We start from the raw sequence: 25,138 nt of genomic DNA, 5'->3' as shown, positions 1-25,138 counted from the left end.
GAGGCACTGAGTTTGACCCCCAGCATCACATTAAAAAAAAGGACTGAATAAACAAAATAAAGGTGCTGTGTCCATCTACAACTAGGATGTTTAAAAACAAAATTTGGATGAAGATAAACAAAGCTGCTATAAACACGTGTGCACGTTTTTGTGTGGACAAAGTTTTCCAATCAGCTGAGTAAATTCCTGGCGGGAAACTGCAGGTTATGTGGTGAGAACATGTTTCCCTGTAGAAATCGTTGCCCGTCCTCCAAGGTAGCCATCCCGACCCGACTGCTGGTGAGTCCCCGCCCACCACGTCCAGCGGCACTTGCTGCTGTCAGCTCTGCGGCCGGCGTCCATCGCTCCTGTGGGTGTGTGGTGGCACCCGGCTGCTGATGTTCCTTGAGAACAAGGGAGGTGGCCGACTGTCCATGTGCTTAATTTCAGGTCTTCTGCCCATTTTTAAATTGGTTTCCTTGATTTCATATTTTTGAGTTTTAAACATTCTTTGTGTATTTTGGGGGCGAATCTGTATTTAGTCGTTGTTCTGCAGGGAAGGGGAACCCAGGGGGTTGTTAGGGCAAGTCGCAGTGCCCGGCGGGAGCTCCGTCTTCTTCCACCTCCTGCCCCCGTCAGACACTCAGGCTGGGGCAATGCCACCTCGCTGGAGGGGACAGTCCGCCCAGCACCCTGGCTCGGCCGCCAGTCATCCCGGCTCACCTCCAAAGACCACGGGAAGCAGTGCTGACTCGGCACGCCAGGGCACAGCCAGGCAGCCGTCAGCGCAGCCGTCAAAAAGTCCTTCAGCATGTGTCGCGAATGTCCGTCCCACGTGACTGGGCTTTTCATTTTCTTTAGAGTGTTTTCTGCTGAAAACTTCAATTTTAATACAGCCCGGCTGGCTGAGATCTTCCCTCTCCCGTGCCGTGCCTTCGGCGGATCTAAGACCTCATCGCTAACAAGGGCACAAGGCTGTTGGTTTTCCTCTGGAAGCTTCACAGCTTCGCATATCACATTCATGTCTACAGCCACTGGGCTCATCTCATCTTATGGTGGAATTATTACGTAGCACCCACACACTCTTTTGAAGCGTAGGATTCAGTCTTTTCTTGGCGTATTCACAGACCTGTGCAACCATCGCCGTCCACTCCAGGACATTTCATCATCTCAGGAGAAGCCTTGGTAGAAGTGACTCGTCTCGAGCTCGTGGGGAGGAGAAAGGTGTGAGACCCGTGTGCTGACGCAGCTTTTGCACGCAGCCATGCATCTGCCAAAAGAGCAGCCTTCCTTCCTCTCTTGAACTGCCTGTGCACCTTGTTGACCACAGTGGGCCAGGGACCTCGCCGGTTCGCTGCTCCACGCGCCTTGGCCAACACCAAGCCGTCTGGATTACCGTGACATCAAGAGGACTTCTGAGAAGGGGTAAAGTGAGTCCTCCAAATTCGTCCTTTGGACCTGGCTCTCCTAGGCCTTTGCCTTTGGCAGAAACTCTAGAATCGGTGTCAATACCTGCGAAACGGCTCGCTGCGATTGTGACTGGAACTGCATTGAATCTGTACATCAAGCTGGCAAGAGTGGACGTCTCATGCGAGGCCACAGATCTCTCTCCATCCACTTGGGTCTCCTTTGGCCTCCCCTGCTGTGTTCAAGTCTCCTGCATACAGGAAGATCATGCAGCATTTTCTTACCTGAGTACATGCCTGCGTACTTCAGTTTCTGGAGTGATTATAAATGGCCTTCTTTAAACTTTTCGAATTCTGGTAGTTCATTTTTGGAACACTGGAGAGTACCAGTAAAGGAAAATGTCTTTCTTTTCAAAGAGAAGAATGTGTGCTGCTGCCATTGAATCAAGTGTTCTGCAGCTGTCAGTTAGGCGCGCTTGATGGATGGTGCTGATCAGTCCACTCTGGCCTCGCTGGCCTTTGGTCCACTGGGACTGTTGGTTACTGGGAGGACGGTGTTGGAGTTTCAACTGTGGCCGTGAGCTTGCGACTTCCTTCAGTTCTGCTGCTCGTCACAACAGCGTAGCCGTGCCTGCTGGAGGGCGGCTCCTCAGAGGCCACTCCGTCCCCGTGACCCTTCTTGTTCTGGAAACTGAAATCGACGTGGCGAGCCTGCTTTGTTTCGACGCCTGTGCACAGGGGTGTGTGCCTCTGCAGCGTTCAACTCTTAGCTGGGTCCAGTCTCTCTTGGATCTACCCACTTGGCCATTTCTGTCTGTCCACCGGGGTTTCTAGACCGCTCACGTTTACAGTGAGGTTGACACAGTTCAGGTAGTAAATGTGTATTGCAGCCTCTTCACCTGTTCATCAGGATTACTGTTCCCTTTTCTCCCACTTTCCCTTTTTTGTTTTTCTCTTCTTTCTTCCTCCTTCTCTTTCTCCTCCTTCCTCCTTCCACCCTCCTCCTTCCTCTCTCGTCCTCCTCCTCTTCTTCTTCTTCCTCCTCCTTCTCCTCCTCTTCTTCTTCTTCTTCCTCTTCCTCCTTCTCCTTCTCCTTTCTTTGTACCTGGGATTGATACCAAGGGGCTCTTTACCACTGAGCCACATTTATTTATCTTTATTTAGACACAGGGCCTCACTAGGTTACTTAGGGCCTCACTAAGTTGCTGAGTCTGGCCTCCTACCTCAGCCTCCTCCTACCTCAGCTGGGATTACATGTGTGGCCACCACACCCACTTTCTCCCACTTTTCCTGTCTTCCCTGGTTTTAAGTGAACATTTTCCCTGATTCCATTTTATCTCATTTTTCAGCATATCAATAATAGTTCTTTAAACAGTGTTTGATGGTCTCTGTGGGGTTGGTGAAACACACCTTTGGCTCGGTTCACCTTTAAGTAGCACCATAGCGCCCTACAGGTGCTGCCGCCAGCTTCTGATGACGCCTTCCCTCCCCCCTTCCTGTGATAGCTCCTGCCTCCTGTCACTTACCCCTCTGCTGGACTCATCTGGAACCTGCTGCCACTGTTATTTTGAGCAGCTGTCTTAACAGATAAAGGTCAAGTGAGAATAAAGAAAAGTAAAGCCTTTCATTTGATCTTCACTGCGTCCTCTCTGACACTCCGTCTCTTTCTCTCTCTATATAAATGCATGGGAGAGTCTGCCGGCCTGGCTCTAAGTCCTGAGCAGGCTGGGCAGGCCGGGCAGCGTGGGAGGCTCCTGGAGCGAGATGCAACCAGGAGCCTCATCTGGAGGCCGCAGGGAGCCCGGGAGGCGAGCACACACTCGGGCGGCCTCCGCAGGGCAGGGATGCGCTGAGGTGGAAGACCACGTGTGGCCAGGAGGCCACCTGCACCAGAACCCACAGCCGTCTCTCCCGTCTCCCTTTTGAGGAAGACAACCCTGCTTGAATTCCTGTGGAGGAATAAGGTCCGACAGCAGCTGAGGGTATTTTTAAGGAGCAGGAGCCAGGAGTCAGACACGACGGGACTTTGGAATCCCTCACGGCGGTGCAGGTGAGGTGTGGCCTCTGCCCGGGGAAGTGCAGGACCATGCGGCTGCCGAGCCACGTGCCTTGGGGACTCCAGGCGGCTGGTGGGCGGGGCTTGCGTGACTTGGGTGCTGGCACGCCCACCCCAGGCAGCTCTTGAAGGGTGCCGGGGGCCCTCGCCCTCGCCCGGGCCCTGCATCCAAGCTGTGGCTCCCTAGGGCCACGGGTTCTAACGGGTCGACTTGTCAACCTTAAAAATCGTGTTTGAGTGTAGATTGACATTTTGTTTCCGGGTAGATTAACCAGATGGAGGGGAAGGCAGACCAAGGAGGACCAGCCTCCTCCCACCTCCCTCGAATTGCCGGGGTATTTCCACAGGTGATTTTAACCTATGAGCAACGGACAGCGAGGTATTGTTCTACCTCCCACTTCCCCACATCTTAACCAGTGTCTGTTTCTGTCTTCTCCTTTGCGTGCTGGGGTGGAGCCCAGGGCCTTGCGCCTGTGGGGCCAGAGCTCTGCTGATGGTCTGTTGGGCCATTTCAGCAGCAGCCTGAGGTCTGCGAGGCACTGGTCCTCGGGCTGCTCCGGAGGTGCTCCTCTTCAGCTAAGGAACACGCGTGTCAGGAGTATTTTGTTTCCGTTCTTTGGGTTTCATTCTCAGAAGTGTGAGGACTGGGCCCGTCGGCCTTTCTAAAATCTGACTTGGATCTAAAACCTGTCAGTTTCGTGCCTCATACCCAGGTAGGCAGATTCGTCCCGAGACCCAGGAGAAGGGTGCGGAGGGGCTGCTCGGTGAGCGGGGGTTCCTGGCCCTGGAGACCCCCGCCTGTGGAGGGCTGTCCGGGGGTGGGCCGGGAGGCACCGGAGGCGGAGTTCCTGGCCTCATTCTCTGCTGGTCAGGCAGCAGGTCCTCTGGTCCTTCTGCAGGCATGGCCACCTCTGTGGGGTGGCCAGGGCGGGAGGCCAGCGGGAGACCGAGGTGGGGCCGCAGCCTCTGCACCACCTGCTTGGGGAGCGGACACCGAGCTCTCCGCCTCGCGGGGCCTGGGGAGGCGAGGCACTGTGGGGCTCCTGCTCCTGGGAGTTCCTGTGGGGGCCTGCGTGGGCCTGGGCATCGGCCTGTCCTTGGCCCGTGAGGGTGGGTGTGAGGTAGGAGAGGGTCCTCCGTAGAGAAGTGGGGAGTGGGCACCCCAGGGCCCAGCCAGCTCCACGGCTGGCTGGAGGAACGGCAGTGCTGTTTGCTCCGTGGGTGACAGGGTGGTGTCCCTATTGGAGGCAGGCCACGGGGGAAGCCACTGGGGGGACTGCCCTTGAGCCAGCCCTCCCCGGACTTCGAGGCAGGTGGCCTTGGTGGTGCCCCAAGCCAGCAGCAGGGCTCTCAGGAGTGGCCTGGGTTTCTGGGGTCTTCAGTGGGTGGCTCTCCAGGAGTGACTCAGGAGGTACAGAGGACAGGGGGACAGTGACATCTGCCTCCTAGGGCCCCCAGGCACCTGGCAGGTAACTTCAGCTGGGCCTGGGCACCTGCTAGTTCTCAGGGACCTTGTTTAAGAGTGGATAGCCAGACACCTGGAGTGGACAGGGGGCTGAGGTTGGGGGCAGAACCCGGTTTCCTTCATTTTCAGTGTCTGACTCGGAGTTTGAGTGATGATGTTGAAGTTGGCTGAGCGCCACCCCAACCTGGAAACTTCCTTCCCACTGCCTCTGCAGGGGGCAGGGTCACGCCGGGGCCCTGGCTTGGGTTGTGGGTTAGAGGTGGCAGACTCGTCTGTGACCTACGACCTCTGGCTCAGCCTGGAAAGACGTTTTGGTCAGCCAGCCTCTTCAGCTCTGTGGCTCTGCTCTAAGAAAGACAGCCAGCCCTGGTCACTGAGCCTGGAGCCCTGGCATGAGGGTCCTGAGAGCAGAGGGCAGAGCTCTTAGGTGAACTGTGGAAATGGAGCCTCCGAGGGGGCAAGAGTGGCTCAGAGAAGGGGAGAGTCACCGGGGCCAGAACTGCCCCACCAGGGCCTGGGTTCCCCTCCAGCAGGGCTCACCTCGGCTTTGCAGGACAGCACCCGGCTGCCAACTGAGCCAGGAAACGGAGTAGTGGCTGCTCCTCCCACGGCTGCGGCCCCACACGGGCACGGGCACGTCGCGGCCCCCTCGGGCTGCTCCTCCCATGCCTGCAGCCCCGCATGGGCATGTCGTGGTGCCGTCAGGGTCCAGGCCACCTAGGCTGTGTTCAGGGCCTCTGCATGTCAGGCAGAGTGCAGAGTGACACGTGGGCCCAAGTGTGGCCACACGGAAGCTTCCGCTTTGCTCCAGCAAAGCTCTGAGTTACCTGATTCCAGGAGGGAGCCTGGCACCAGCCAGGTAGGGAGAGTGGCCACTGAGCTTTGCCCTCTGGCCTTTCTCCTACTCCCTCTGGGAACTGCGTGTGCGTCTCTGTGCCCTGCATCCTTCATGGCAGAACAAGTGACAGGCGCCGCCTCCGCATTTTCTCAGGGACACAGGGTAGTTCCTAACTGAGCCCCCCTGTGGCCTTCACGTTTCTGTGGCATGCGCCTGGAGGGCTGTGCTTTCTGCTGTGAACAGGCTGCCTTCCCAAGCAGTCCTGGAGCCCCCAGGCCTCCAGGTGCCAGATGGGAGGAAGGCCGGCTGCTCTAGGCACCAGGGTGATGGCGCCTTCCAGCTGGTGAGGTCTCTGAGCTCCCCCCAGGGACAGGTCCTGCTGGAAAGAGCCAGCTGTGACTTTCCTTGCCATCCTTACAGGCTCTGTCACCTCAGCCCACAGTGGCCTTGCTCCAAGAAGACAAGCTTCCTCTGGCCATGGTTTTCGCCAGCACCGATGCTGGGTTACCGGTGTGTCCCCAGCACCTAAAAGAAGGCAAAGAGGCAGTGGACCCACTTGCTCAGCCCCCTGGTGCTCTTGAGAACGTGCAGTTTGAAACTAAACAAGCTTTATCCTTTTGTCCTGGAGGAGAGCATTCGGAGGACAATGGAGGCTGGCTGCTTCTCCCTGGTGCCAAGGGTGCTGGTCCCCTCACTGTGCTGCATCTCTGGGCTTGGCAGCAGTGCCGAGGGTCTCACCACATGGTGGTCTCTGGCTGGACGTGTGTGACCACTGTCTGCCCCTGCCTGCCCTGGGCTTAAGGAGAGGGGACGACCTGAAGGGAACCAGAGAGGAGGCCCACCACGCAGCACCAGGGACGCTCTCGGAGGCCACAGCAGAGTGGTAGACGTGCCAGGCCACGTGAGCTTTGCTCACGGCGTTGGAGGCAGATGGCAGACTCTTGCCTGGGGCCCCATCCAGGTTTCCCCAGGGACTGACTTGCGCTGCCTTCGAGAAGGTTGGTGGCAGAGCCAGACGGAAAGACAGAAAGTTGGCTTCTGTTCCTGGATGCTTAAGTGAAAACTTATGAAAGAATAGGCAACACGGCATAAAACAAAACATCTCCCACTTACTAGTAATTAAATGCTTAAACACTCAAATTATCCATATCTTATGTTTATCAAATTGCGAGTAGCCTTGCGGCTATAAAAGCATGCGTTTCTCAAGTTTCCCAGATGTTTCATGGCGGTGCTGCGGTAAATCTCGGGTTGTCAATTAAGCCCTCTCAGGATGGAAGGGAACAACAAACCCAAGCATTAACTCCAGCAAGCAGCAAAGCCCGGCCGCAACTGGATTTCCATTATTAAGAAAGTAAATCTTCTTCTGCTGAAATAGAGACATAAATACCATGTTTTTTTTGCTGGAAAAATGATGTGGGAAGATGGCCTCCAGAGACGGCCTGTCAAACACCCTTGAAGAAACACTTCTTGGTGTGTTATTGCAATAAGCGCTCTCTAAATTGAACGCCAGCTCAACTGCTCTGCCAAGTACTGTGCACACCCTCCTTCCCCACGCTGAGTGAAGGCGTGACTTCAGGAGCAGCCTGGGCTTGTCAGAGGGAAACTGCCCGAGGCTGCCACAGAGAGGGCGGATGGAAGAGCAGCAATCCCAAGAAATCCACCGAGCAGCTGTGTTGCCACACGGCAGCTGGAGTGAATCTGAATTCAGTGGTCTTGGCCGCGACGGGAACGAGGCAGCCCACTGCCCGACTCAGACAGCCTGGGCGGCGGTGGCAGCCCCTCGTACCTGGTAAAGAACGTGTCTGCTCCTCTTTTGGAACAGGGAAGCCATGGGGCAGTTGGTTTCAACTGGGAAAGCACTTCCTCATTGGTGCGAGAGAACAGATGTGCTTGCTGAGGTTGTGCTTGCTGGTGCTTCTTGCCCAGAGCTCTGCATCTCTGGTGTGGATGGGAAAACGGAGCTGTTGTGCACAGCCAGGGCTTCCATGGCTGCTGCTGCCTAACACACTGTCCTAACTCTTAGCTGTTGTTTTAGGATGCTTTCCAAGTCAGAAGGGCAGGAACTTGCACAGGGTACAGCGGGCATGGCTGGTCTCTGCTCCACCATGCCTGGGGCCTGTGCCGGGGACCCTTGAAACCCAGCACTGGATGGAGGGGCCACACAAGGCTCCCACGGGGCATGGTGGTACAGGGCCCACGTGTGCCTGGGGCTCAGGTGCGAGTGTTGCAGTGAACAAGGCTGCAGCGACGTCATCTTACGTGACCCGGAAGTGTCACTCCTGCTGTTCACAGCTGGCACGCATTGCTCCTGTGCTGACCCCCACCCAGCCCCCAAAGGGAAGGAAGCTTCTAGGAGGGGCAGTTCCAGCCTCCGGAGATTGCACCTCTCCTGGGGGCTGCTCACAGGTGCTCTCCCGCTGACATGATGATCTCTGGAACTGGAATTTTGTGCATGGGAGGTGGCGTTGGGCAGGTCCAGGTGGCAGACCCAGGTCAGCCCTGCATTGACCTCCTTTGAGAGACTCGTGGAGTGTGGGCTTTGTGGATGTACTGGTGAAATAGGGAGGAACAACTTTTCAGAGGTTGAGTGACAAGTTGTGCTGCTCTTGCTGGTGGGGACTTCACACATGGGTACCAAGGGGGGCAGTCCATGCCCCAAAGTCCCATCTCAGGTGCCTCCAGTAAGAAATCAGGTCTCTGGGCTGAGACTGGTGGGAGGATAAGTGATGACTGTGGATAGCCGGGCCTGACGGGGTGTGCAGAGGACCCTCTGGTGCTCACTGAGGTCTTCCCACCCAAGCTTGCGGGCAGAGAAGCAGAACCCTGGAACAGCTGTAAGAATGTGCACATACCCAGGACCCAGGACCCAGCCCAGGTTCACACCAGAGTCCTGGCTCTGACGCTGCAGGGCTGCCCGCCAATCAGAGCAGAGGCAACAAGATGCGTCTTGGCTAACTTCGGCTCTGCAGATGGCTGTGGAGCGCAGCAGTTACCAAGACCCAGAGGAGAGCCTGGCAGTGCTGGTGCGAGGAGGGTGGGGTGCCCGTGCCGGCCTGTGTTCAGGCCCATGCCACTGGGTAGCCTGACTGCTCCAGGGCTGTGGCGGGCACGGCTTGCCATGGCCTATGCGTTCTGACTTCCAAGGACGGCCTGGGCCTCAGAATGGGCAGGGATGGTTGTGGGGCTGAGAATGCCATGAGGAGAGGCTGTGCTGGCCCTGAGCCCGAGATGGCGTCCGGGTCTGGTTAACAGCAGTGCTGGGCTTATGAGGGAGGTCTGAGCTCCTCCCCTGCCGGTGAGCCTGCAGGACCCCCATGACAGACACAGGTGGGGTAAGCGGGGAGGGACCAGAGTGGAGATAGTGCCGAGCCTGGAGGGAGGCCAGCTGCAGATTCCCTGAGATAAGCAAGTTCTACTGGGTCTAGGGACATCGTCTCCACACCAACACCCCAGGGCCTTGCTTGCCCACGGGGCTGGACTTTCTGAAAGGGACAGCCTGTGTGTGCGCACGTGTGTGTGTGTGCACATGTGTGCTTGGGTGTGCATAGGTGTGTGTTTGTTTGCAGGCTGCAGGAAAGCTGAGAACGCTCACCCTCCTGGAGGTCTTGCTGAAGGGTAGGCTGGCTGGGCCCTGCTTCCCAGCTCCCAGCTGGCTTCATGGGGCTTAGAGAGCCTGAGCCAAAGCACAGTGTGATCTTGGTCCCCACGCTTGCTGCAGAGCATCCCCGTGTCAGCACGCTGTGGTGGGCTGGTGCACCTGAGCCACACCAGGGGTCCTGAGTGAGGGACCTCAGGAGTGGGGGTTAGGGGCTTTTTTCCTTCACCTGTGAGCTTAGGAAAGTGGCAGGCAGGTGAGGGCGAGGGTTACGAGTTCAGCCAGCTGGAGTCCTCCGACGGAAGAACTTTTCCCGCACTCGGCCCTTCTGCAGTTGCACCCTGCCAAGCTGTGGACCCAGCCACCAGGAAGAGGCCAAGGAGGAAAGGCCTTTCAGACAGTTAAGTGAGTGCTGAGGTCCGAACTGAGTTCACAGCCAGACTCCCAACATGCTTTCCTCTGGCCTGCCTGTGGGGGCTTCCCGCGGCAGAGTGCAGAGAGTGAGGGACGGAGGGGGCTGTGGGCAGGGGTGCCCTGCAGTGGGCACTCACAGATGCGTGGCCACCCACGTGGCCTGGGGACAGCAGCTCCCCTGAGGAGCACAAAGAGCTGCCATTGCTGGTGCCCTGGTTAGGCCACCCGTGCTGCCTCTTTGGCAAAACACCCATTCAAATCCTTTGCCATTAAAACTTCATGATTGAGCCAGAGTGTTGTTTACGTATTTTGAATCCGAGTTCTTTATCAGATGAATGATTTGAAAGTGTTCGCTCCCCGTCTGTGACCTTTTGTTCTCTTAGCAGCGTCCCTGGAGGACTAGATGTTCCCAGCTTCCAGCTCCCGCCGATCAGCTCCTCAGGGTTACGCCGTGGTGTTCCACTCCAGGGCTCTCTGCTGACCCAGAGTGTCCGGATTTCCTCTGATGCTCTCTTTTGAGAGGAGAGTGCCGTAGTCTTGCGTACACATTTGACCCTGTGCTCTGCCTTGGTTCGTTCTGTGGGATCACGAGCACAGAGAGGGCTCCGTTTTCCTGTGTCCTGCCCCACTGCATCATCCGGGCACCTTTTACAAAGCTCAGTTCTACGTGGGTTCCTTCCTGGGCTCTGTTCTTTCACCTGTGAGCCTATCTTCTCACCAATATTAACCAATCTTGACCATTGTAGCTTTGTAGTAAGTAAACCTCTGGCAGCATGAGTCTGCCAACTCTGCTCTTTCCCAAAAAGTGTTTTGACTGTTGTTCTTTTGCCTTACCATGTAGATTTTAGAATCAGCACCCGTGTGTCTAGGAGAAATACTGCTGGGAGTTTATTTGGAATTGTGTTGAATTTACAGATCATTTGGGAAAGAATTAACATTTAACTGAATTGTGTTCTAAGCCATGAACACAGAATGTCTTCCTATTAATAAGTCTTTGATTTCTTTTATAAGAATTTTGTAGTTTTGGCATATAGATCTTTTACTCATTTCATAGGATTTGTGCCTACATATTTCATTTCTTTGGGTTGTAGTAAATGACATGGTTTTTGAAGTTTTCTTTCCTAATTGTAACAAACAATTGATTTTTAGGTTAGATTTATACTCTGTGAGGAAGTTTGTAACTCATGCATTGATCCTAAAGTCTTGTGTTTGGGTAGATTCTTTGGGATTTTTCTACTGAACAATCAAATTAACTACATATTGGGACAATTTTATTTCTAATTTGCTAATCTGTATGCCTTTTGATTTTACTTTCTTGCTTTATTGTGTTGGCAAGGATCTTGAGTAATGAGTAGGAATGGCAATGGAAAGGGGAGAAGTCCTTGTCTTGCACTCAGCCTTTTAACTGCATTTAGTCTTTCATTCTTAGGTGTGATTCTATCTATCATCTCTCTCTCTCTATCTCTCTATCTCTATATCTATCATGTATTTTAAAACTTATATCAGGTAAGGGAGTTTGTTTCCTGTTCTTACTGAGAATGCAAGAGTTGAATTTCCTACTTCAGTGTATATAATTATGTGCTTTCCATATTTTTAGTCTATAAATATGGTGGATTCCATTGATTTAGTTACATGTGTTGAATCAACTTTGCATTCCAAGTGTATTTCCACTTGGTTTTGATGTACTGCTCTTTTTGTATATTGCTGTATTCAATCTGCCAATATTATGCTGAGGATTTTGTGTCTGTGGTCATGAGGGATATTGGTCTTTATTGGCCTTTAATTTTCTTCTCTTGTATTGTTTTGTCTGATTCTGATATCAGGGTAATGTTGGCCTCACAAAAATTAGCTGGGAAGAGTTACCTCTTCTATTTTCTGAAGAGATTGCTAATTTTGTTATTATTTCTTCCTTTGGAATTCTCTAGGAAAGCCATCTGATCCTGTGGAGGGGCCTGCGACCTCCACCCCTTCCTAAAAATTAGTATATCTAGGATGTACTAATTATTTCTCCCTGAGTGAGTTTTGATACTTTGTGCTTTTGAAGGAATTAGTTCCTTTCATCCAAGTTGTTGAAAGTCTGTGCATAGAGTTGTTTCTGAACATCCTTTTAGGAGTCTGTGGTTTAATATCTATCAAGTCCAGAGTTGCTCCCACCTTCATTTCTAGTAATGATGATTTGTAGCATTCTTTTTTTTCTGCTCAGACTGGCTAGAAGTTTATCAGTTTGATTGGTTTTTCAAAGAATCAGCTTTTGGTTTTACAGGCTTCTTTTTTTTTGTATGGTTCCTGTTTTTGATAATATTGATTTAGCTGTACTTTTTACTTCTTTCTATATTCTTTGGTTTATTTTGTGCTTCATTTTTCTAGTTTCTTAAAACTGGAAGCTCAGATTATGCCTTTAAGTGCTTTTTAATTTTCTAATGTGTGCGTTTAATGTCATAGGATTTCCTTTAAGCACTGTTTCAGTTACATCCCTCACATTTTAATATGTTGCACTTTAATTTCCATTTAATTCAAAGTATTTTCTAATCTTTGAGACTTCCTCTTTGACCTATTAGCTATTTTGAATCATGTTTAGTTTCCAAGTACTTGGATTTTTTTCTGGATATGTTTGTTGACTTGTAGCTTGATTCCATTGCTGTCAGAGAACAAACGTTGTGTGATTCCTATTCTTTTAAATGTCTGAAAGCTGTTTTATTATCCAGAATATGGTTTACCCTGGCAAAGGTTTTCTGTGTCTTCTAGAAGAGTTTGCATTTTGCTATTTTTGTATGAAGAGTTCCGTAAGCGTTGGTTTGATCAAGTTGGCTAATGATGCCATTCAAGTTTTCTCTGTCTCTGCTGATTTTCTCTCTACTTGTTTCATTTATTATTGAGGGAAGTGTTGGAGATTTCAACACTGGCCCACAATGGCCGTCTGCAGCTGGAGAGCTGGAAGAACCACCTGCTGCACAGTCCAAGGGGTAGAAGCCCCAGAACAAGAAGGATCAACAGTGCTACCCTAGTCCGAGACCAAGACTTCTGGAAACTTCCTGGAGAATTACTGGCAGAGTCTGCTTTGGAAGAGTGAAAAAGCGAGAGTCTTATATCCTCAGAGGATCAAAACAGCAATCAAGAACCAGTTCAAGAAGAGTCGAGCTGCATCTGCATCTGCTTCCTGGTTCTTCCAGCTTTTATTCCATCCTATTGGGCGGTGCTGCCCATGCTTAGGGAGGGGATCCACTTCAGTTCACTATCCCACATGCTAATCATTCCTAGACACGCCCTCATTGACACACCCAGAAGCCTCTTAATCATCTGTATCTCTTAATCCAATCAAACTGACAATTCAGATGAACCATTACACCCAGTCACTTCTTCTTGGTCTGCATTGTGTTCTGTCTGGTGTCAACACAGTAGCTCCAGGTTTCATGTGACCATTCTTTCCCCCTCTGGATATTTTCCCATCCTTTTAACCATCAGTGTTATTATATTTAAAGTGGACTTTAGACAGCATGTAGTCAGATCTTCAAAAAAACCAATGTGGCTGTGTCTGCTTTGTAACTGCTATTTTTTTGATTATTTTTGTTGACCATAACTACTGATATGGTTTGGTTTAGCTTTACTATTTTATTATTTTTGCTCTGTTGTTTCTTCTGCTTTTTTTTTTCCATTTCATGCCTTCTTTTGGGTTACTTAAGTATTTAGAAATGTATTTGTATCTATGCATTTCAGTTTTACTTACATCTGTTCATATACTTTTTAAGTGGTAGGTCTAGGGATTATAATGTGCATATTTTCAAAGTTTACTGACAAGCTCCCTTTACCCCTTCAGGTAATATGTTCATGCTTACAGTCATATGAGGCCCTCTTGTCTTGTGGCTATCTGGTGTATGACAGTTACAGTCCTTGCAGAGCAGTGTTTTAACCCACACGTTTATTTTAACCATACATATTTTAAAGTGCATGACAGGAGGAAGTACCCTCTTATACTCTTAGATATGTTTTGTACCTGTCTCTGTCTTCATTAGTTCCAGTAGCCTCACTCTTCCCTTTGATCTCCTTCCTCTTCTACCTAAAGGACTTCCCTTAGCATTTCTTTTGGAATAGGTATCCTGGTGTTGAATTCCTTTGGCCCTTATCCATCTGAAAATGCTTTCTTTTCCTTCATTCCTGGAGGATATTTTCTCTCTATAGAACCCTGGGTTAGTGAAGCATGGTGGCACATGCCTGTAACCCTAGCTACTTGGGAGGCTGAGGCAGGAGGATCACAAGCTCCAGGTCAGCCTGGGAATTTAGCAAGACCCTGTCTTAAAATAAAAATAAAAAGATCTGGGGAATTAGCTCAGGGATAGTGTCCTTGGTTCAATCCCTAGTACCACAGAGGAGGAAGAAGGAGAAGGAAAAGGAGAAGGGGAAGGAAGAGGAGGAGAGGAAGAGTGGAGGAGGAAGAGGGGGAGGAAGAGGAAGAGGGGAGGAGGAGGGAGAAGGAAGAGGAGGGGGAGGAAGAAGAAGAAGGGGGAGGAGGAGGAGGAGGGGGAGGAAGAAGAAGAAGGGGAAGGAGGAGGAGGAGGGGAGGAGGGGGAGTAGGGGAGGAGGACCATCCTAGGCTGACAGTCCTTATCTTTAGCACTTTAAGATGTTACGCCACTGTGTTCTGGCTTCCATAGTTTCCGATGAGGAATCTGCGTTCAACTATTATTTCCTACATGGTATGTGTCATTTTTCTCTGACTACTTTTGACTATGTGTTTTTATCTTTCATTTTCAGTAATTTGATTATGATGAGTCTGGGAAATTTTTTTAAAAAAATTATCCACTCTGGAATTTACTGAGATTATCAAATCTTTAATTTTTTTCTTTGCCCAATTTGAGAAGTTTTTGTTCAATGATATGTTGAACACTTTGGTATTTCCCCCAGAGATCCTGAGATTTTTGTCCTTTTTCCTTTAATCTTTTCCCCTTTATTGTTCAGATGAGATGGTTTCTATCATCTGCCTTCAAATTTATCAACCACCCCCTCTGTCTTTGCCATCCTGCTACACCCCTACCCAGTGAAACTTCACTTTGATGGTTATACTTTAAGTTCTAACATTTCCACTTGATTCTACAATATAGCTTCTATTTTTCTGTTGATAATTTCTATCTTCCTCTTCTTTTTATGGGAATCTGATGTACTAGCAGTTGTTAAGTCCTTGGCGATTCTAACATTTTGGGAGTGGTGTCAGTTGATGGTCCTTTTCTTTTCAAGCTGGTAATATTTTGCGGTAATTTTAAGTAATTTTTTTTGTATTCTCTACACGTTGAGCATTGTGTTATGAGATTCAGAGTTTTGCTAAAATCTTCCAGGGAATGTTGACTTCCTATTGCTTGTTTCAGCATTCAATTGACCCAGTTAGTTTCAGACTGTAAGCCCTGATGCACTCCCATCGGCTGTACCAAGGTTGGCTCGGATTCCCCAGCCTTTGCAGTGCTCTTGGGATCTCCCCAGGTGTGCTCTCCCCACAGCCAGGCCCTATCTCAGAGCCGTTACCGTTCTCTCGGGCTAGTCTCAGACATGCAGGCAGTCCTGGGCTTCTCCTTGCTGTGATATCCCTAAACCCACCGCCCCCTCACCTCTCCCTGGTGCCCCACCGGAGAACTGGGGTTTCGAGCTGCCTATGATGTGCGCCTCCCTCAGCAGGGCAGGCCTGGGGTGGAGAGTGAGCACGGTGCCTCCTGCTGATGCGTGGCTGTGAGTTGGGTTAGTCTCTGGGCAATGGCCATGGAGAAGTGTCCTTGACCTCTGGCGGTGAGCTGCTCTTGACTGCACCTGCTGTGCAGTTCTGGGATTTGGGTTCCCTGGGTCTCACCTGGGAGCTTGAGGGAGATGGAACAGGAGATTCACCGCCATGCTGCCCCCTTCCAGCCTCCATCTCCTGTGCAGCCCAGCTGCCTTTCCTGTCTGGGTTCCCGGCCGCTGCCTTGTTATCTCTGCCCAGAGACGGCAGACAGGGCGAGATGGTGCTGGGTGCAGCTCCACCCTTCTCATGTTCCACCCTTTCACAAACTCATGTTTGCCAACTTGGATTTGATCCAAATGCATCAACCAAATTTCCCTTTACCAGGTGTTTGCGGACAAAGTGTCCGCCTGCCAGTGTCACTCACGGCCAGCTGCAGCAGGCTTGTCCCTGGAGCCTCGCCTGCCCAGTGTGCCTGCACTGGAGATGCAGAATGGGGTGAGGCAGGCTCCCTGCGTGATGCTGGGCACACCGACCCCTCACAGCCTCCGAGTCTTGTCTGTTGCCATGGTTTCGGGCGTGCCTGCTGGAGCGCGGGCTCCCTTTCCTGGGCTTCCCTAGCTGCTCGGTGAACGGGTAGGAGTGCAGAGCTAATGACTTTTCCAGCACCGCGGGGCAGACCTCAAGAGGGGTGGGCGTTGGGCCTTGTGAGTGGCAGAGGCGGCTCCTGAACTTCTAACAGGAGCAGATTGGCCCGTGGAGAACAGGACGCGAGCTGGGGCCCCTGGAGGCTCAATTACCAAGAGTCACCTCACACCCTCTCTCAGCAGCGTTGTCAGCGCCTGTGGATGAACGTCGCTCATTAGGGAATCTAATCACTGGGAAAGCCGCCCTGGGCGCCCCTCAGGGTGACAGGCAGAGCTGGCCCTGGGGCCTCCCCAGAGTGGGACTGATGGGGGGGCCCTCGTGCTGGTCCAGGGCCAGCGGATGCTGCCCAACCGCTCAGCCGTGTGGACCTCACATGACGGCTGAGGTGGGAGGAGGCCCCCATGTCCCCAGTCCTAGGCGTTCTTCTCCCTCAGCTTTGGAGGATGCAGCTCCAGAATCGGCTGCAGTTTAGGGAGGCCCAGCCTCCAAGAGTAGCCCTGTGTCCTGGAGCTGGGGAGCTTCGAAGTGGTCAGCCAACACACGCTGGAAGGACGTTCATTAGGAGCTGCACCCTGATCACCAACACTGTGCTCTGCCATTAGGGGTTCCCTGGCTACCTGCCAGGGGTCGGATCTGTTCTGACACTCTGAAGAGAGACATCCCCATGAGAGTCACCTGAGGGGACAGTTAGCATGCAGGTTCCCAGCCCACAGGACTCCAACACAACAGGCTTGAGTGAGGCCAGAACACTGGCCCCTTAAATGGTCCCTGGGTGACCATCCACTGTGGTGGACTCTCCTGCCCTTCCCACCGTCCAGCAAGGCCTCCTGACCTCCTCTGTCTATCCCCACAGGCCTTCCCAAGGACTCCTGGGTAAGATGCTCTCCAGGTCCTGGCCTTCAGCTCACCAGAGTTCTAGCTTCCTGACTTTGGCAGGGGTCCAGACTGTCCTGAGCCTCTGCCCCTTCGGGGACCCCCGGCTTCCCTGGGAGAGGAGGCTGTGGCCCTCGCATGCCCACGGCTGTGCAGAGTGAGGTTGTGGGGCTCCTGCTTCACCTGTGACTCCAGGTTGCTCTCCAGGTCTGGGCCTGCAGCTGAGGCCTGCGGGCAGCGGGAAGCAGTGGCCCTGCACAGGCCGGGGAGGACGGAGGGGGAGTAGGCCAGGGGCACTGCTGGCTGGAGAGGGCAGGCGGCGTCGTGTGATGCTGGCACCACTGGCCTTTCTCGCCCGCTTACTGACATCTGTAAAGTGACTAGACGGGCTGGCAGGGCCTGGGGCCTGTCCTCTGGAGAAGATTCTGTGTCCTTCTACCTGGTGCAGGTGGGAGGGACGAGAGCGGCTGTCTGGACCCTCGTTGCCCCTGATCATCCTCCAGTGCAGAGCTGGCAAGCCAAGTCCCATTTGGATGTGGGGGACTGGGGACTGCAGGAGGAGCTCTAGGCCCCAAGCTCGTGCCCGGTTCAGAGGCTGGGGCCTTAGGCAGCCACCCCCCTGCAGCCTCCTGGTCAGTGGCAGTAACACGCAAGGAGTGTGTCAAAGTAGGGTGACGTCACAGGACCGGCACGCACCTGCTCTGGGCACGTGGGACCCTCTGCCCAACCCCTGAGGCTGGCCATCCATGTAGGGTGAGATGTTTCCTGGGTGTGTCCACCACCCTGGACTGACGCTTCCATGGAGCGGGCCCTGTTGGGTCAGGGCATCCCTGCTTCCCTCTGCCCAACGAAGCCCGCTCAGGGCTCAGGCCTGCAGACGCCTCTGCTCCATGACGGGGAAGCCAGTTCCCACGCTGCACCTCCCAAGCCTGGTGGATGGTCACTGGCTGCCCCAAGGAGGAGGAGGGCAAGAGAGAACTCCCAGAGAGGGCATGCTGGTGGGCACGGGCTCCCATCCGGGAAAGGAGCTCTTCTGGGACTGCACGGCAGTGAGGTTGGGGAACCCAGCAAGGTGCCACGCACCAGGGCACTGTGCACTTTATGGGAGGGGTGGGTTTTATGCAGAGTTACATTTCAATAACATTAAGTGCAAACTCCCCAGGGACCAGCAGCCCTGTCTGGTGGCTGCTGGGAGTGAGTTTCTTGGGTGCCTGTTGACATGACAGAGATTCACACGAGGCAGAGTGCAGCCTGCTACCTGGGGGCATGGGATGGGCCCCTGGTGGGTTCCCTGTGTTGGAGAGCAGGGTCAGACGCCGGAGGAGTGCTCGGCTCCTTCCCAGTCTTTCCCTGGCAGGATCTCAGTGAGGAGAGAGCAGCGCCCGCCATCCCACGGATGCCAGCCTCTGCCACCTTAGCTTGCCGTGCACGAGTGGATCTGTGTGTCTTCCTTTGGTCGGTCCATGTGGAAGTGGCCGACGGCTGGCTGGGTCCTAGATACACTTCTGCCTATGTCTTCTCAAAGTCACTGCTTTCTCCCCGCCATCCAGAGGCGGCTGGTCTGCCTACGAGGCCAGGAGTGAGGTCCAGCAGTGAGGTCTGCGAGGAGGCCTGTCGCAGGCCACCCCCGGGGCCAGCCAGTGTCAGTGGATCTTCCCACTGGACCAGGACCTGGCTGGGCTGGGCGTTTCACTTGGAGATGTGTCTTTGGTCTCCTTTTCCTCACTCTTCCCTGCCTGGCTTTCTGACGTGCCCTCCAGGGCTGTGGGCTGAGGGATCCAGAGAGCTCACAACTTCCTCGTCTTCAGCAGCGTGGTTCTCCTGGGGTCTCCAGGCTGGTGTTTGAGGACAGGGACCTGCCTGGCTAGACCCCAGGTGCAACTTTCAGTCCCCCGACTCCTGTCCCTGCCCCCTGCTCTCCTCCTCCTCCCTCCCCTCTCCCCTGCCCTCCTCCTTGGCTCTGAGCCACCCACATGGTCGATGCTCCCTGTCGTTGTCTCTGCACAGGTGACGCTGGTGGCTGGGAGGGTCTGAGGACACTGCTCAGCTCACGAGTGTCCTTCCTTTGCTGTCCAAGCAGCAGGAAGCCCTGAAGGCCCAGCTTTTCTCCAGCACCCACTCTCTGCTGCAGACACCACGCTTCCACGGCCACCCCGCCTGGCTCCCTCACCCATCGCTGTTGGTCTCCTGTGGCTCCTTGCTGTTGAGCTGGGGAAACCTAGGTCCTCACCCAACAGCACCCTCGGTCTTGTTGAGACTGGGCAGAAGAGTCTTTGCTTATCGAGGGCGTGGCTGCCCGGTGCTCAGAGCCTGTGGGAGCAGAGGGGTAGCCTTGCAAGTAGGCTGTGTCCGTGAGCACCTGCACGGTCTAGCGTGGACCTGCTCTTTCCAGTGAGAATCCCTGCTGGGTCAGGGCTGCAGGCCGCATCACTGTGTCCTGCTCTCTGGGGTCTGTCTCTCCCAAGGACATGCTCCTCCTTAGGTGTGTAGTGAGCTCCCAGCCCTGCCCCTCCCTGTCCCTCAGCCCTCCCCTCCGTGCCCCTTACCGGAGCTCGTGCGAGTGCTGCTGACGTGGCCATCCAGAGCAGAGGCTCCACAGGCGTGAGATGAGCCGCACCTGGGCGTCTCTAATCCAGCGTGGTGGAAATGGGCTCGTGCGGAGGACTGCTCTTACAGTCCCCTCTGTTTATGGTAAGTTACCTGACTTTCTATTAGGGGATACGTTTGGGTCAGTGAAGACAATGTTAATGATTTCTCCCTCAATCCGTGCTTTCCACAAAGTTGGACGCCTGCATCTGCTTGGCCTTCGTCCAAAGGGAGATCAGCAAGACTGGACAGGCCTCATCAGACGCCTGCTCCTCCAGTGTGTGGGAGGAGGGCAGAGGTCGAGAGGGCCCGGTGACGCTCTTGGTGAGTCGGGGTCACGCCAGGTCCCACGAGGTCCCACCTGAACTCTGTGTCCACACCCAGATGTGAGGACTGTGCCCTGAATCCACTGGGGACAGAGACAGCTTGGCCCTTCGTCAGGGTTTCCGAGAGCTGCTTCTGGTGCGGGGCGCACCAGAATGTGGACAGGCGGGCGGGGACCCCGCGCTGTGGAGGGCTGGCGCCTGGGCGGCCCGACATCGTGCCCCATCACGGGCAGCTGCCCTGGGCTGCTTGTTGAGGAGACTCCCTCAACACTGTGGTGTGGCCCCGACAGGCTTCTCGTGTCCCTGGGGCTGTGAGCACTTCCCTGGGGGGACACTTCACACCGTCCTCTCTGAGGGCAGCACGCTGGCCACCGGGCCTGTGCGGTTTGTGGGAGCATTCTCCTCTCAGGGAGCACAGCCCTGCCAGTCTTAGCCAGGTTCTTGACACCTGCTGGCTGGGGAGGGGCAGCACAGAGCGGGTGCTGAGGGGAGGGTGGGCTGCCTGTCCAGGAGACAGTGGGCGCCGGCCAGGGACGGGGCTGGGATGATGAAGTGAGCCTGCCCTCCTCCTCCCTTCCACCCGACAGGACCATGGAGGCCGAGTGAGTGCCCAGACCAGCGTGCTCCTGGCCAAGCTCCATGAACAGGGCTCGCTGTGCTTGGTCAGCCCAGGAGTCACCGGCTCGGACGTCCCCCGACTAGGACCGGGGCACCAGCTGGGAGTGACGCGGCAGTTCAGGGACCACCCAGGACTTCCAGTGTCCCAGCAAAGGGCCATGGCAGGGACAGCAAGCCTCGCCGGGTGGCAGGCTGACTGCTTGGGCCTGGCCTCCCTTCCCCGTGTGGGCGCGGCTGGCAACTCCCCTGACCGGTGGCCTTCCTGGGAGGGAGACCAGAGTAGACGGGAAGCTGAGGCTGGACGGGAGCTCTGCCAGCTGTGGGAAGTCTGAGGGCCTCTGAGGGGAAATCAGGGTTTTCCCGTCCCCATTGTTGCTCTGCAGAACCGGGATGGAGGTGGGTCACGGTTGCCTGCAGCAGGGACTAGAGAGTCGCTCGGCTGCTCCTCCTGCGCCCTGGTGTCCTGCGTGCCCGCGGGACGTGCCTGACCCGTGTGAAAAGAGAAGTGAGGAGGTTTGAGCACCACCTCTGAGTTCCTTCACTTCCTCCACCCACAGTGTGCTGGCTCCTGGTGGCCGGGGGGCTGCGTCTGGTTCATGGTGAAGACACGCCAGCTGTAAGAATTGTCTGCAGGAGCTGGTGGGGGCCCGGGATGGGCCCAGGCACAGCGCTGTGCTCTGGAAGCCTTTGTGTTAAGGTCCCGCAGGCCGCGACAGTGCCCAGGCCTGGTGGGGACACGAGGCAGGCCCCGTGTTCCCAGGGGGCTCCGGCACCTCTGGGCGCGTGTCGGCCCTGTTCCCTAGGCCTGCCAGGGTGCAGACTCTTGCCCACGGCCCTCCTTCCCTCTCTCCTTCCCAAGAAGGCCTGCTCAGCTGCCCCTTTCCCTTGGCACTTCCTCTAGGACTTTGTGGGGTCTGCCTTCCAGGGGACCCTGTGTAACCAAGGAGATGCCCTGAAGCTCTCCGTGACGCGCACACGCCAGGGCAGAATGGGGCTTGGCTGAGTCAGGCGTACGTCGGTGACTCGTGGCTGCCCCGCTGCCCTGGCTGTGCTGGGGGTCCTCCTGGAGCTGTGAGCAGGGCGCCACCTCAGTGGGTGGCGGGTGGTGGCGGGGCCCCCGAGCCAGGGCAGAGGCTCTCAGGCCAGCCTCTGCTCTCCTGCAGTTTGTTCCGTGTCCAGAAGCTGTTAGAGTGCGCCTTGAACCTGGGTTCAAGTTTGCGGCCCTGCATAATCGAGAGGCCCGTCACAGGACGGTTGGTCTCGCTGCCCGTGCGCGGCTCTCCATCCTGGAGGGGGATGCTGCACAGAAACCACTGCGGGGCTCTCTGGGCCTTGGTGCAGGTATGGCGGACTCTGCCCTGCAGCCCACCAGGGCCCAGAGCACGGGCAGATCAGTATGTGCAGCCCTCTTAGTTACTTTCTTCATTTGGTTCTTATTTCTGTGCTTGTGAAGTAGATATAATTCGCAGGGAAGTGACCTCAGGCTTTCCCTTAGTTTCCTGCTGTGACTTGAAGAAAACATCAGGGCTTTGAAACTAGGGAGCTGCCACCATTGCAGAATGACAAGCCTTAGAGCAAGTCCAGAGCCTTCTCCTCCCCTAGCAGCAGACACAGGCTCCCTCTGACATGGGAGCAGAGTGCCTCTGTCGCAGTGGCCGCAGGAGAGTGCAGGCACAGACGGAGTGGAAGTGGCCATCGGAGGCTGCTTAGGGCTGTGTCTGCTGGCCTACAGGCCAATGTTGGAGTCATGTTCAAGACTCTGATGTGCACATAAATGGCGCTTATTGTGAGCTTCATCAGTGCTAACTCATTTAATCCACAAACACTCTCTGAGGAAGGAGTTGTTACTGTCCCCATTTTATAGAAGAGGAAACCGAGGCAGTTCATGCTAGTGAGTGGCAGAGTCTGGATCCTGGTGGGATTGCAGGCTGTAGGTTGCTCTTGCCCCAGGCTGGCTGTCCTCCTTACGTGGGTGAGCAGGGGGTGGGCGGGAGGCCCCACAGCCGGGCTGACTCGGAACCTCGTTTGTTTGTTGTCATAGCAGGCAGTAATGATAAGACACTTTTGGGGTTGGCCAAAGGTGTTCTCCTGGTGGCCAGGTTTGCAAGAACACAACCTCAGAGGACAAAGTTGCCTGGGCAGAGTTCCCACCCATTTCCTGTGGGGGAAGGAAAAGTGAAGCCCACATTGGTCTTTTACGTTAGGCCTTCCATACGCTGTCCTGCTGCCAAGATCCTCATGGGGCTGGGACGTGGAGGAGGTGGGCAGAGCGAGGAGCCTGTGCAGGATCCTACCTGCCTTGGGCAGAGCCCAGGTCCTGGCCAGTCAGGCCCCAGTGCTGCCTGGCAGCAGGCCGCAGCCGTCACACGCTGGCACTCAGGTATGCGCTGCATCTGTTGCTTGGTTTTAGTCTTCATTACCAAAGCAGCAGAATGCAGAGGGGCTTGGCTCTTGTCCTTGACGCGTCCAGAGGGGACGTCTGGGAGGAACCCCTGGGGCTGTCAAGGGACCCACGCTTCCTAAGAGTGGCTTCCTGAGCCCTCCCCTCAACACAAGTCATGGTCTGCAAATGCTGCTCTACCCAGAAAGAAAAGCTTCGTCCACTGAGGCCCGCAGGTCTCCCTCGTGCAGTCTGACGTGGAGGGAGGTTGGCGAAGGCCCCATCCTGGGCAGATGGCTGCAGATGAGAAGAGCGAGTGGAGGGGGCTCCATTTCTGATGCGTGCAGCACAGGGCGTTTGCAGAGCTGCTTCAGGTGGAGCCTGGGTCTGGGAAGCAGGTGTGCCTGGAGAGAGGGTCGCCCACAGGGGACAGTGCTAAGGGTGCGCTGCTGCAGAGCAAAGGTCAGCAGGTGTGCCTGGGGAGAGGGTCGCCCACAGGGGACAGTGCTAAGGGTGCGCTGCTGCAGAGCAAAGGTCAGCAGGTGTGCCTGGGGAGAGGGTCGCCCGCAGGGGACAGTGCTAAGGGTGCGCTGCTGCAGAGCAAAGGTCAGCAGGTGTGCCTGGGGAGAGGGTCGCCCGCAGGGGACAGTGCTAAGGGTGCGCTGCTGCAGAGCAAAGGTCAGCAGGTGTGCCTGGGGAGAGGGTCGCCCGCAGGGGACAGTGCTAAGGGTGCGCTGCTGCAGAGCAAAGGTCAGCAGGTGTGCCTGGGGAGAGGGTCGCCCGCAGGGGACAGTGCTAAGGGTGCGCTGCTGCAGAGCAAAGGTCAGCAGGTGTGCCTGGGGAGAGGGTCGCCCGCAGGGGACAGTGCTAAGGGTGCGCTGCTGCAGAGCAAAGGTCAGCAGGTGTGCCTGGAGAGAGGGTCGCCCACAGGGGACAGTGCTAAGGGTGCGCTGCTGCAGAGCAAAGGTCAACAGGTGTGCCTGGAGAGAGGGTCGCCCGCAGGGGACAGTGCTAAGGGTGCGCTGCTGCAGAGCAAAGGTCAACAGGTGTGCCTGGAGAGAGGGTCGCCCGCAGGGGACAGTGCTAAGGGTGCGCTGCTGCAGAGCAAAGGTCAACAGGTGTGCCTGGAGAGAGGGTCGCCCACAGGGGACAGTGCTAAGGGTGCGCTGCTGCAGAGCAAAGGTCGCGAGCTCACGGAGAAACTTCTTTCTCTTTTGGGTTCAGTTCCAGTGTTCCTGAACGCCTCACTTGCAGAGACTGGTTGTCATGGTGACATTTAAACAGAAGGCACCCCTTATTGAAGTAACATACGCTACCTGCTTGTTACTTAACTGCTTTCAGATATCTAATGTCAGTCTTTGTGCCTGTCAGGACTGTTCATGCCCTCAGGCTATCTGTGACAGAGAGGCTCCTTTCTGGGTCTGTGCACACGGTTGGCCATGTCCTGTGATGTGTGAGTCCTGGCTCAGGGTGAGGCCACCTGCCTTCTAGCTGCGAGTGTCTTCGTATCTGAGTGGGGGTGCCGGCTGAGAGCTTCGTGCTGAGAAAGCTGGACTCTGAAGCGCTTTCAGACGCAGCATGAGCACTGGCATCCTCACAGACTGCTGGAACTCTGCCAGGAGCCCGCTGCTCCCGGGCAGCAGGTGGCGCGAAGGGCACTGGTGCATCTGACCTGATGTGCTCTGGAGCCAGGGTCTGAGCCAGGGAAATGGGAGACAGAAGCCCAGCTCTGGCTTGCAAGGAGCTGAGGCTGGAGGCACACTGGGCACCCTCAGCAGAGAGGCCGGCACTCTCTCACCTGGACAGAGCTCTGTTGGGAGGGACCACTGCCATGGCCCAGCCCCAGCTTCCTGTGGGCTCCAGTGTGTGCCGAGGGACCCCAGACAGCAGGGTCCTGTGGGCATCCTCATGTCAGCTCTACAGCTGGCAGCTTCACGGGAATGGACCGTGTCTCGACTCTGCTGCCCTGGGACACTGACCGCCCTGCCTCCCCTGGTGAGCTCGGGGCAGGGAGGGGCTGAGGGGTGCTTGTAGAGTGGTCTTCTCAGGGCGCGGGCTGCCCCCTGGGGCCCGTCCCAGGTCCAGAGCTAAGGCTACCCTCATGACAATACCAAGGCCTATTTCCTGGTGCACTGATTGGGCCAAAGCCACTGTGGAACAAATGCCGGGCCTGAGCGGGACCAGGAGGCGCCGGGCTGTGTGGTTGGTGCCTTCCTCAGTGCCTCACTCAGCTGGGCAGGGCCAGGGTGGCGCTCG

Source organism: Sciurus carolinensis, chromosome 5, assembly GCF_902686445.1.
Source record: "Sciurus carolinensis chromosome 5, mSciCar1.2, whole genome shotgun sequence".
Classification (NCBI taxonomy): domain Eukaryota; kingdom Metazoa; phylum Chordata; class Mammalia; order Rodentia; family Sciuridae; genus Sciurus; species Sciurus carolinensis.
The sequence above is the reverse complement of the archived record's forward strand: the minus strand, read 5'-3'. Positions refer to the sequence as shown.